Raw genomic sequence first — 12,188 nt, 5'->3', positions numbered from 1 at the left:
CAGTAACTAAGTGATGCTACTTCACTTCGCCTGGTTTAATCAGGACCAGCTCCAAACATCTCTTGTTTTGATAAAAAGAGCGAGGTCGGTGAGTGAAGCTGGCATTGGTGTATCAAACGGCTCCCCTGTAGAATTAATTCTTTATGAGACACTGGCAAAATCCCAACTAGGTACTTTTAGGCAAGTAGTTTAATTTGAGGATAATTGCTGGGAGATACAGTAGCTTGATGCAGTCCACATTAGCGTTCATCAGCGACGTAGCAGTCATGGTGAGCTCTGTCATTTTGCATTGGGGATTTCTTAGTCTGACCACACACTGCTCTGATCAGTGTTAAATTAGTACATGTTGCTAAGGAGAACTCGGAATATTTCATTTGAATGTGAAATTGAGCAGTTTCAAGCATTCTACAAGATGGATGATAAAGCAATAAAATTATTTTTTATTCTTGCGGTTTTAAAAGCATGATACACTTGCTTGTGTGGATAAAAGCTATATTATACCCTAGAGGGCCATCACTTTTAAAAGTAAAAATGCATACATTAAAATAGAAAGCAATACTTTAGGAATTTTTGTTTGTTTGTCCATAAGTATATGAAGTTTTTTTATGGAAAAAATATTTTTTATTATGTATTTGGTTAAGATGAGCTGTGTTTGCTCTTGCGTATCAGATGAGACATAAATACAAACTTTGTCACTGCTTGCTGAGTAATCCATTATACAATCAGGTGGAGTAAATTAATTGTTTGCGACACATTCTGGCCCTCAGCTTGGAAAATCACATTTTAGAGGACTACATCTTTGATGTAGTCAAAGATCACCTTGGTTCCAAATATTAGGATTACTATCTATAGGTTTACTTTTTTCTCAGTACTAGAGATCTAGGGCCTTGCTCATGCTAGGCAAGTGCTCTACTACTGAGCTATTTCTCAGTATGTATGTTTTGATTATAGGATCTGAGAGTACCTGTAGGTTCAATGGTTTTGTAACTTTGTCTTTTTGGCTCTTCTATAATTACAAGTTGCCTTAGCTTTGCTCATCCATATAAGAAGGAAGCAAACGAGGCTTCATTTTTCAATATGAAGACATTCATTATACAACCCATTGGTCATAAGGCTTTTGGATTTCATGGAACATTAACAGTTTTATTTTTTAAAAGGGAGAAGAGTTGACATTGAGTTGCTTGCCAGATTTTAATCTTGCCAAGGCAAAACCCAGCATAATTTATCCATACATACACTTTCATGAAAGAACTGACATTTTAACTTCAAAGGAAGGTCATTGCATGAGTTTTTAAAATAGAATACATGGGATTTATGAAACACAGAAAAGGTTGCCATTATTTTTCATATCAGATCACTAAGCAGTAAATTTATTTTTGAAAGATGGACACTTTGAATAGTTGGAAGAGTCATTTATTTGGATAAGGATCATTCAAAACTGCCATCAGGCTGTTACAAATAAACCAAGTCTCAAAGTGCATCATCGGCATCCAGACAGAGGACTAAACTTTGAAGGAGATACTAAAATTTTTCTTGGCAATAGGAACCTGACAAAATGTAGAAACACAAAAATCTAGAAGCCTATATGGTTATTTTTATCAGTAAGTTGCCATGCCTGCACCTTCACAGAAAGCAAACAGCAATACTATAGATGTGGTTCCTCTTAAAATTTTAATGCCAGAATTAAGTAGAAATGACAAAGAGAAATGACTTCCAGTGACTAGAAATCAAACCTCAAAAGGGTGAGATTAAAGAACAAAACGAATGTAGTACATCCACAGATAAGTCTGAAGTGACTTATCAGCTCCCTAGTTATCAGTTATCTCATATGTAAATGCCGGTATGGGATGAAGACTCTAAGCTCCTTCTCATGGCTCATGTTATCTGATTATGCATCTAATTACCAAACTTTCTTTGGAGGCTGGATGAACTACATGACTTTAAAAGTGGCGATAGAGAGAATAGAGAATAATGGTAACCCATCTATGTCAGTCATGTGAAACGCAATATTGTTAAGGGCACTTCTTCCCACTCTCATCTTTTTTTCCTTCTTTGCTATTTGTGGATTTGTATGTGTATGCATATGAATTGTTACTCTGAAAGGAATCCATTCAGAGCGAGGCATTATATGGCATGCCTTCTGTAATCCCGTCACTGGGGAGGTAGGGACAGGAGGAGGAGTTCAAAATATTCTCAGATACAGGAGGATTTTGAGTCCAGCCTGGGCTACACAAAACCCTATCTTTTTGTTTGTTTGTTTAAGTTATTCAGAGCAAATACTACACAGTGATAGTTGTAAAGCAACAAAATTATAGTTATCAAAGAAGCAAATAACCTCTTTTGCTTATCACATAGGGAAGGATATAAATACATCCTTTTAGCGTATGTACATGTAGAAGGTAGAGGTCAACCTGGACATCATTTCTCAGACACCATCTTGTTTTCCCAGATACTGTGTCTTTTCCCTGGGATCTGGGACTCTCTGGCCAGTGAACTCTAGAGACCTGCTTTTTTTCCTCCCTGACGTTGGGCTCACAGTCCAGATCATACACTTTTTCACATGGGTGCTAGAGAAAGCACTGAGTCCTCATGGGCATAAATCAGTCACTTTTCTAACCAAGTGACTTTCTCAGCCCCCACAAATACATCTTACTCAGCTCTCCTCAGCATCACAATGGCCTCGGGCATACTGAGTTGCTGTTGTCTTGATATGGGACAGCTGTGTGTACTAGGAAGCTGGGCTGTTTCTTCCCATCAGTGAAATGAATGGTTTTCAGTTTATCTACTTTCTCAAAGAGCTTCCTTTATCAACGAAGCTGTCTCTGATGGCAGGAGAAGATAATTATGTTCAGACAAATAGCCCACATTTTTTTTTCTTTTACCATTTATAAACTCTAATGTGTGATTACAAATGCGATTTAAAAATTGAGTAACCTAGAAACATTTTCCTTAGCCTTTAACTTTGCCTTGCTCTGGTCAAAATAATCAAACCATTCCCATGCCCTCTGCTGTTGGTATTTCTCAGAGAGAGTCACACTTGAACTTCTAAGACAGCACAAGTATTTGCTAACAGCACATTCACAAAGCACTTGGCTCAAAGGGAAATTCCCTGGAAATTCAAACCAAGAAAAGGGCTGAGTAAAGAGGAAGCAAGCATTAGATTTCCCCTTTGATTTACCGTGCAGTCGTTATGATGCAAAATGCATATAGCCTGGGGAGATGTTTCAGCGACAGACCTGCCTGGCATGTAGAAGACCTTGTGTTTAAAGCCCACACCACCAAAGGAAACAAAACCCACCTTGCTGTTATAGCAAGGCACACTGGCTCGTGCCTGTAGTCCTAGTACAAGATAAGCCAGGTTTGAAGGGTTGCTGTGAATGGGAGGCCATCCTGGGCTACATAGTGAGTTCCAATATTACCTGGGCTACAGAGTGACATCCTGTCTCTGAAAAGACCAACTCACCAAGCAAACAAAACCGAAGTAAATGCATAGGACATTGCATGACTTTATGGAAAAGTCCGGAAAAGCTTAGTTCATTGCTATTATTATTTGGTCATATACAACTTCAGAACATAATGGTGGGAAAGATGGCTGGACACTTAAGAGCCCTTGTTGCTGTGGCAGAGGACCTGAATTCAGACTCAACAAGCATCTGTAACTCCAGTTCCAGAGGTTCTGGCACCTTTATTTGAACTCAGCAGGTACCAGACATGTATGTTACACATGCATATACACAGACAAAGCATTCAGATACATTAAATAAATAAATAAGTAAACAAATACATATTCTGAATCTCTCCCTCCTTTTCTCCCCTCCCTGTGTGTATGTATGTTTGTGTGTATGTATGTGTGTGTTTAAATCACATTCTCCATGCACGTAAGTAACAATACTATAGACTTAAAAGTCCTCTATACCAGGTACTGAGGCATTGTGGGAGCTACCTTAGTAGGTTGATATTTCATTCATGCTACTGTACATAGTGAGTAATGAGTAGGACAGTTTGTCTGAATCACTGTTTTATACTTGAGTTACAGGCCTCCAAAGAGGACAGCGTCATCTGTGTGGCTTTTAGGACAATGAAGAGCTGAGAAGGGAAAGAGCACTAAGAAAACACTTGCTTGGTTCTGATGAATGTCTGACCATATTAAAAAGAATACTCACCTGGTTAATTTATAAGTAAGCCATGATTATTTCCTTTAGGTGATAATTATTTTAGAGGTTGATTTTCAGGTTTCATTCCACAGTAGAGACCATGAGTGACTGTGAACATGCTGAGGGTGCCATTTTGCCTAAAGCACTAAGCTTATAAAGAAGAAATATATCCTATGTGCAACTGGCACATTTCATTCTATTTTGATGCTTGTGTTGCACTGTGCATAAAATTTATCTCTTTCTATGTCACTGTCTTGGCCATGTCCTCAGCTTAACTTTTATTTATTTATTTTATTGAGTTTTTCATTCCTATAACTTCTTAGGTTTCTTGAACATCGTTGGTCAGACCTACTTATTTAGGAGAGTATAGAAAGACACAGCACACTGTCAAGTAATGAGCTGTGAAGATAAATTAGACATGACATGCTAGCATTGTGATCTTCATCTTCAAAAATCGTTGTCTTCCACAAGAGAGAAGAGAGGGGAGAACAAAAATTGTTCTCTTCCACTGCCTGTCTGCTAGAGGAAGCATTTGACCTATGCTGCCAAATACTGCGAATCAAATTTTAATAGTAACATCCTCGCTTTAATTAAACTCCATGACTCTCATCAAGGTGGTGTGACTGCCACAGCAGCTTGGCACTCAACAGTGTTCACATCAAGATACTGACGAAATGAAGTGCAGTGCTTTCTAGAAATCCATGTGGATGGGAGACGGAGCCCACTGCACACACATTTATGAACCATTTATAGAGGTGCTCTCATGGTAATCCGCATAGAGCAGGTGTTTCCACTGGAGGTCTTGGAAGTTCCCTTAACAGCCTAGCTTGAACAGCTAGATTACTGGTTGAAGTTACTTCCCTTGGGCCAAACTGTTTTGGCTTACACAATCTGACTGTTTACCATTTAGTAAATGAACCAAAATTTTAAAGGATTACTTGCACTTTCTTCCATGTTCCTTATGTTCCTACTTTATGGTTGATAGTGTTCCAAAGACTATGTTCAGTTAGTTCAATAGTTAAGGAAAATCTGAAGTTTCTCATAGGACTGCTTTGAAAAATCAGAGCCTTAGCCCTAAAGAGGAACTTTTTTTTCTAGTTTCTCTGAGACAGGGTTTCTTTTTGTATAACCTGGAACTCATTTTGTAGACCAGGCTGGTCTCAAACTCACAGAGATCCATCTACCTCTGCCTCCCAAGTGCTGAGATTAAAGGTGTGTGCCACCATGCCCAGATCCTAAAGAGGAACTTTTAGAACTTCAGGCAAATTAATTTTTATAAGAAAAGGTCAAACAAAAACCATTACTATGTATATTGAAAAAAATGCATCCAAATCTCTCATTTATCTTAAAACTAAGATGGAAATACCAATGGAAATAGAGATAAGACAAGATTAACCAAACCTATATTTCTGTATTTCTTCCTTAGTGTGTAGAATATTTTCACAAGTGTGTTCTCTCTCTTTCTCTCTCTCAGTCCTGTGTGCATACATGTTTAACTTTCTTTTTGTCTGCACTTATTTCCATAATGTTCTTGAGGCTTTGTATTAAATAATCATTATTCTGAAACAAGTGAAGCTACAGAAAGTTTGATTATCTACATTCTCACCTTTTTGTGAAGCAAATGAGGTAGGCTCAGTAGACACTGGTTAGGCTCAGACACTATGAAAAATGCAATTCAGACTGAGTCATTGTTTGTTGCTTTTGCAAACGAAACCCTGATTCTGATGGACCCTAGTGAATGGCTGTGGTGACTAAGCAGGGACAGGGCCACTGGCTTCTGCAGGGCGTTATCTCATTTGCAACACATTTCAAACTTCAGATTTTTAAATTGGAAGTTGAAAGCTGAAGATTGGCAGCAGAAAAGGCTGATTCACCTTCTGGAACTTATCTTGCTCCAAGTTCCAGGAGGAGCTTTTGAAGGGGGAGGTTATCTAGGCTAGCGAGATGGCTCCCTAGGTAAAGGAACTTGCTGCCTAGCCCAAGGACTTCAGTTGATCCATGAAATACACATGGTGGAAGCAGAGAACCTACTTCTGCAAGTGGTCTGAGTGCCACACAGGTGCCATGGCAGGTGAGCATGTGCACACACATGTACACATATGGATAACACACACACACACACAACACTCACACACACACACACACAGAATTAAAGGAAAAAATGTAATAGATTTTTTTGTAACTATTACAACAAGGTCGACATGTACACCTTAACCACTTTGGCATTTAACGCTTATTTGAATGGGAACTTTGTGCCATTAGATGCCTCTGTTTCAACACAAGCCCTGCATGTCTATGGATCCCTAATAGAGTTACTGGTGTTACTTTTCTTCAAACATTTCTTTGGTGGTGAGAATTCTTTAGTGGCTGGAGTTATAACTATAAGCTTATTCTTATTAGTTTGTAAACTGGTATTTAGGAAGTAGAGTCTTGGCAAGGTTCTAAGAAAATATATAGGAAAAATATAGGAAAATCTTGTATAGTTGTGAGAGTGGTAGGTTCATGATTAATTGGCCATTGCTTTGATTTGAAATTATAGGTAGACTTTTCAATAAGCAAGAAGTCTACCTAATTAGAAAATTATGAAAACGCCTCAGAAGTCCCTTAAATGAGGGGACGATAGAAATGGCAGATAATGGCTTTGCCCTCATACACATGTCAAGGTTGTGCTTGGAGAGGGCTAACTTGTCCATGAAGAGGAAGCAGGTGGGCCCTTATTATCATAGCAAGATCTGTATTGCAGTTGGTCTGCATGGCGGAGGCCTGGAGTGGTCCACCGAGGCCCTTCCACGCAAAACAAGAAAGTTACGGTAGCTGGAAAAAAAGCCGCCTTAATAATACATTGTCATCCACCACTACAAAGCAGGGAGAGTCAGAAAGGGAGCCCACACAAAAATTCCCAGAGGAGGTGGATGCTTGCCACAGTTTATCTCTGTTTTTATCCTGGGATGGAGCACTCACCCAATTACCACTAATTAGACATGCAGAAGTCATTGTTCTAACTTGTTGCTGCCCCAAAGATCCCTCACAACCCACTTTCTAGAAATGTCAGTTGTTTGCAAGTGTCTCAAGCATTCTGCACATGCCAGCCTCGTTCCCGGGAGGGGAGGGAAGTGTCACAGCAAGTTTTTCCTTGCAAAGCTGGAGGAAACGGTGGCTGGAGGACGTGAGACTCAGGTTTTCTGATAGTAGACAACTTGATAGAAAATGCTTCTGTTCCATATCTTTTCTTAGTGGAGTTAGCACTGAAAAGTGTAATTGCAATACATTGGCGTAAAATCCAAGTAGTAAAGGAACTGGAGGCCCCCCTGGAGACACCGGCCTGTCACTTCATCCTAATGGCAGCAAAAGATAATTGTGGACAAATATAGTGGAGTTACATCATTGCGTTTTTCTTCCAACAATGTACTGTTACCTTGTATTTTTCTGAGGAAATTGATTACTTCCTCTGCTTCCAATGTATGGGACAAACTATAAAACCAAGTAGGAAGGGTTCTACCTTTTATTCCATCCCAACACTTTGTTAATTAGAATACACGAAAGAAAAAGGGTCCAGGGAGGGAGGGAGACAGTTCTCTGTTGGATTTCTTTTAAGTTCCTGAGCTGTGCATTGAAAATAGGGCACACACTTTGCCCTCTTCACGACCTAAAGCTATCTGCTTTAAAACATCCCCTTTCTGGTCACAACTGGTTTTTGGATTCTTCAAAACGCCAAACAGTGTCACGCAAGTGCTCATACACAAAGGACTGTGCTCAAGCTAAATTGGGAGAAGTGTTTGTCCGCTTCACCTCCCCCCACCCCTCTTCACCCTCTCCAAAGCAGAAAGAATCCCAAGGGTTTTCCCTTTTCAGGTAAAACTGTCAGCAAGAAAAGAAAATAAGCCAGCTTTGGCCAGCATTCACATGGCTGTTACTCATTCTGTGAGGAGTTGAGCATTAACTAGCCACATCTCTGGCTCTGTTGGCATCGCAGGAGGAGTTTGCTTCCCACCCCGGACGCTTAGCATTCACACCCCCCCACCCCCAGCCCCAGACACACAAGTACACCCCAGCCACACCGTTAAAGGAGACATCTTTTCTGGTCCGCACTGTGTGACTTCAGCGAGTGAAGTGAAGAGACACAGACTGATAGAGCTTTCAGTGACTATCATAAAAAAAAAGTGTCTTCATAGGAAATAAAAAATGAGTGGGAGAGAGAGAAACGTGTGAATGTTCCACATGATTAAACTTCTTGGTTCTTGAATGTTCTCAGTAGTAGCTAAGTTAGGCAACCAGCCCCTTTCAACACACAAAGACCCGCGAGTAACTTCCCATAAAATATGGATTTTATTGCAGCAGTGACAGCATTTCTCAGTACCATGTCGACCTCGCCGGCGTCCCCCATCTCGAGATGGACCTTAACTCTTGGCAGGCGAGTAACTACGGAGGAAGCGGCCCCAGCTCTGCGGCAGTGAAGGTCGGTGCAACAACCGACTTCATTAAATTCCACACGAACGCACTGGGGACCCTACTCTCGCACTGGACACTTAAAACCAGATGCACCAGGTCTGCTCTCCAAACAGTCGGAGGAAGGCATTCTCCCTCAGATTGCGTGTGTGTGTGTGTGTGCGCGGCCGTGGACGAGCCCCAGCAAGCAGCGCCTTCCACATGACTTTTCCCTGGACGGTATGCTCCATTTTCGAAGTCCAGTGTCGGACCGGCCTTGCAACCTAAGCATTTCTGTCCTATAGAAGCCTGCAGGCATTGCTCCGAACATGCAAGCTAACAGTTTTCTTCAGCTCGTTCTCTCAGCCAAACCATCTCTAAGTTTTCCTTATTGGGAGCATTCCAATAGTTTTCAGACTACCTGAAATAATTTCCGCGTTACTCTCAAAGCCAAAAACGTAACCCAGCCCAAGCAGTCACCACACAGACCCTCGTATTGTTGGGTAGGTGGAAATAAATCAAGCCCCGAACGGCTCCACAGATCCTGCACGCACTAGCGCCCTTGGTAATTGACCAGCCAACTTTGCAAAGCTAGAGCTCTGCTGGCCGCCGCCTGCAGCCCGGAGAAGAGGACGTCCGCAGCTTTCTCTCCGCCACACTGTTCCCTGCCACCCCCCGCCGGCCCCCAGGCGGCTCGGTCTTACCAGGCGGCGGAGGAGAGGCGCCCAGGCTCCCCGGGAAGCGGCGCCGGTCCTGGGCAGGGGCAGCAGCGCCGCCAACGCAGCCCGACCCGCGCGCCCACCAGCACCCGAGCTGGCGGCTGAGCATCCCTCCCAACTCAGCGCCCCGCGCGCACACGGCGCAGAGGATCGCTCTCTTTCCCCGATTGGCTTCCATCAACGTTACAGAATTAAGAAATATATGTATAAAGAAGAAAGCAAAGAAGGAGAGGAAACGCACGCACCGCACAAGCTCCCGCATTGCCAACGGAGACCGAACCCACCTCTGTTCGCCTTCCGGCTCCCGGGGACACCCTGCCACTCGCCCAGGATGCTCCTGCCTCCGCCACGGTCGCTGGCTCTGTGCTTCTTGCTGCTGTAGCTGGAACTGCAGCTCTCGGGATGGGAAGGTTACGGCTCCGGAGAGCTGGCTCTTGTGGGCACACACTGATTTGCAAGTGAATGAAGTGGGAGGGAGCAAAGAGAGGAGGACTTTGTTACAGAGGCCCAGTGCCTGCCCCCGCCCGCCCCCTCCCCTTGACAGAATGACTCCCGGTGTTTGAAGTCCGGAGCAGTTCGCTCTCTGGAACACTCCTGCAGCCCCAGGCTTTCCCTTCCTCTTTTTTCTCACATATATATATATATATTTTTTTTTTGGGGGGGGGGGCGGACGGCTTAAGACATACTGAGAACTTGTGTGACTCTATCTGATCTTTCTTTTTATGCTATCAAAATGTAGCGAGTTCAATTACCAGCAACGGTCGGTCGGAAGTTCTTTTCTAATAGCCCAGACAATTAAGATTCCTGGGGACACGGAACCGTGCGGCGCTGTGGGCTAGTTTGGTGAGACAGTACGCACCACCTGCACGCGAAAATAAATAAATAAATAGATAAATAGATAAATAAATAAACAAAAATGACCCGGTCTCCTGAGGTGACAGTACCGAAGGCTGTTCTTTATAACGTAAACAGACGCGAGCAGACAGATTCACGGATGTCTTTGCTTCTCTCATTTCAAGAACACGGTTTTTTTTTTTTTTTTTTTTTTTTTTTTTTTTTTTTTTTTTTTTTTTTTGTAGCTTCAGAAGCTCTGGCTCCGCTGCGGAGCTGGTAAGCCCAGAGTGCTATAGCCTAGACGCCACACACTCCGAGAGTGTAGAGCGGTTCAAATCCAAATGCTTCAGGCTCGCTGATGTCTTCAACGTTGATCCGCCTTTCAGAATGAGCTGATGGCAGGACACACTACACTGGCAGATTAGGGCTGTTACTGACATTCAAGACTTGTTTAATGTTTTGAGATCTTCCTGTGAAGTTTCTGAAGTAAGACAGCATCTTCGTTAAACTCCTTGGTACACACGGCTGGCTGGCTGGCTGTCGGACTTGCCAAGAAGAGACCTCAACCATGAAGGGGGATAAACTGCAGAAGTCTTCCATACGTCAGAGCATTGTTAAAGGAGAATCATGACTTTCCTGCGTAGGAGACGCGGACATGTTGCAGTCAGGCGCTGTTGGATTAAGAAAATTAAATCTAATTACCACAACGGTTTCACCCCGGGTCAGTAACAGACCCAAGCCAGCTGTTTGTGCCTGCTACACGCTCTCAGCAAGATTTCTATTGCATGGTGCTCTGAAGACATTCCAGCCACTTGGCTTCTGAGTGATTTAACTAGCTAGAGGTTGGTCTTCTTCCCAAGAGAGCTCTTACTAGAAAATCTTTTGTGTCCCTAATAGAAGTTCAGGCATTTTAATGAAGCCCAAAATCAAAGTATTTCTTCCAGGCAGCCGGTGCTTCAAAGAATTGTATGTGGAACAGTCTTAGCACAGATGTTCTGCACATGGATGGTGGAAAGAGTTGAAAAGACATCCTGGGATGGAGAGCTGTCTTCGGTTTGCAGAAAGGAGGCAGGACATGCTCTCTTCCTGTAGCCCTTTGAATCGTTGTGGAGGGGGTTAGGGGAAAGGCCAGATGCTTCCCGTTCACTCATTCTTCAGGTTACAGACTTTAACTTGAAAGACTATCTTGGTATGACTGTACAGTCCTTTACAGCTCACAGAGTATTCTTATAGATCATTAGACGGGGTTCTTCTGTCAATATGATGTGATTTCTTTTTTCTTAATAGGACAGAGAAGATAGATGACAAAGGCACAGCAGAGGCTAAGGACTGTGTCTAAGGTAATAAAACTAGGCCAAAAAAAAAAAGTGTACCTGGATAATAGATAATAAAATACCTGGATGTGTATATGCCAACCCGTATATCCACAGACTATTGTGCAGATATAATTTTTTTTTATTTTTTATTTTTTTATTTTTTTATCAGTTACATTTTATTAACTCTGTATCCCAGCCGTGTCCCGATCCCTCATTCCCTCCCAGTCCCTCCCTCCCTCCCTCATCTCCACCGTGCCCCTTTCCAAGTCCACTGATAGGGGGGACCTCCTCCCCATTCATGTGATCCTGTTTTATCAGGTATCTTCAGGACTGGCTGCAAAGCCCTCCTCTGTGGCCGTGCAGATATAATTTAATAGCATGTGTGATAATAAATTAGTAAAGGAACATATTCAAGTATGTTAATGAAAACATATTGCATAAGATCGCCTCCAGCAGACAGATGTATAAATTAGCTGATTTTATGCTATTTGAAGGGTGATAGTGCAGTAGAATTTCTATTCATGGAACCAGTTAATATGTCTCAAAGGAAATCTCTTAATTGTTTGTGATGTATTACCCTTCAAACTCCATTAAGCGACACATCAAAGGTGGTGAAAGCAACCTCATTTTATTAAGAGTGGACAATCAGCTTGCTACTGAACAGTTTCATGTGGCAGCATTAAGTGACATTAAGGAGTTTGTAATCCCAGGATATGATACTAAAGAACTTTATGTGATTC

General features: G+C 42.3%; 1 protein-coding gene across 3 annotated transcripts in view; it reads right to left on the bottom strand.

Moving 5' to 3' along the window:
* Positions 1–9,720, bottom strand: part of Cdh6 (cadherin 6) — a 144,766-nt gene extending 135,046 nt beyond the window's left edge. For 2 of the 3 annotated variants that reach the window (XM_021633731.2, XM_060380436.1), the window contains exon 1: positions 9,583–9,720. The gene's annotated coding sequence lies outside the window, so the exon portion shown is untranslated. Of the gene's footprint in view, positions 1–9,283; positions 9,404–9,582 lie in introns of those variants that run through there. The other variant, XM_060380435.1, reaches the window with a different exon arrangement.
* Positions 9,721–12,188: the final 2,468 nt, after the last annotated feature.

The sequence above is a fragment of the Meriones unguiculatus genome, chromosome 3, assembly GCF_030254825.1.
Source record: "Meriones unguiculatus strain TT.TT164.6M chromosome 3, Bangor_MerUng_6.1, whole genome shotgun sequence".
Taxonomy (NCBI): Eukaryota; Metazoa; Chordata; class Mammalia; order Rodentia; family Muridae; genus Meriones; species Meriones unguiculatus.
Note: the sequence above shows the minus strand (reverse complement) of the source record. Positions and strands in the feature narration are given on the sequence as shown.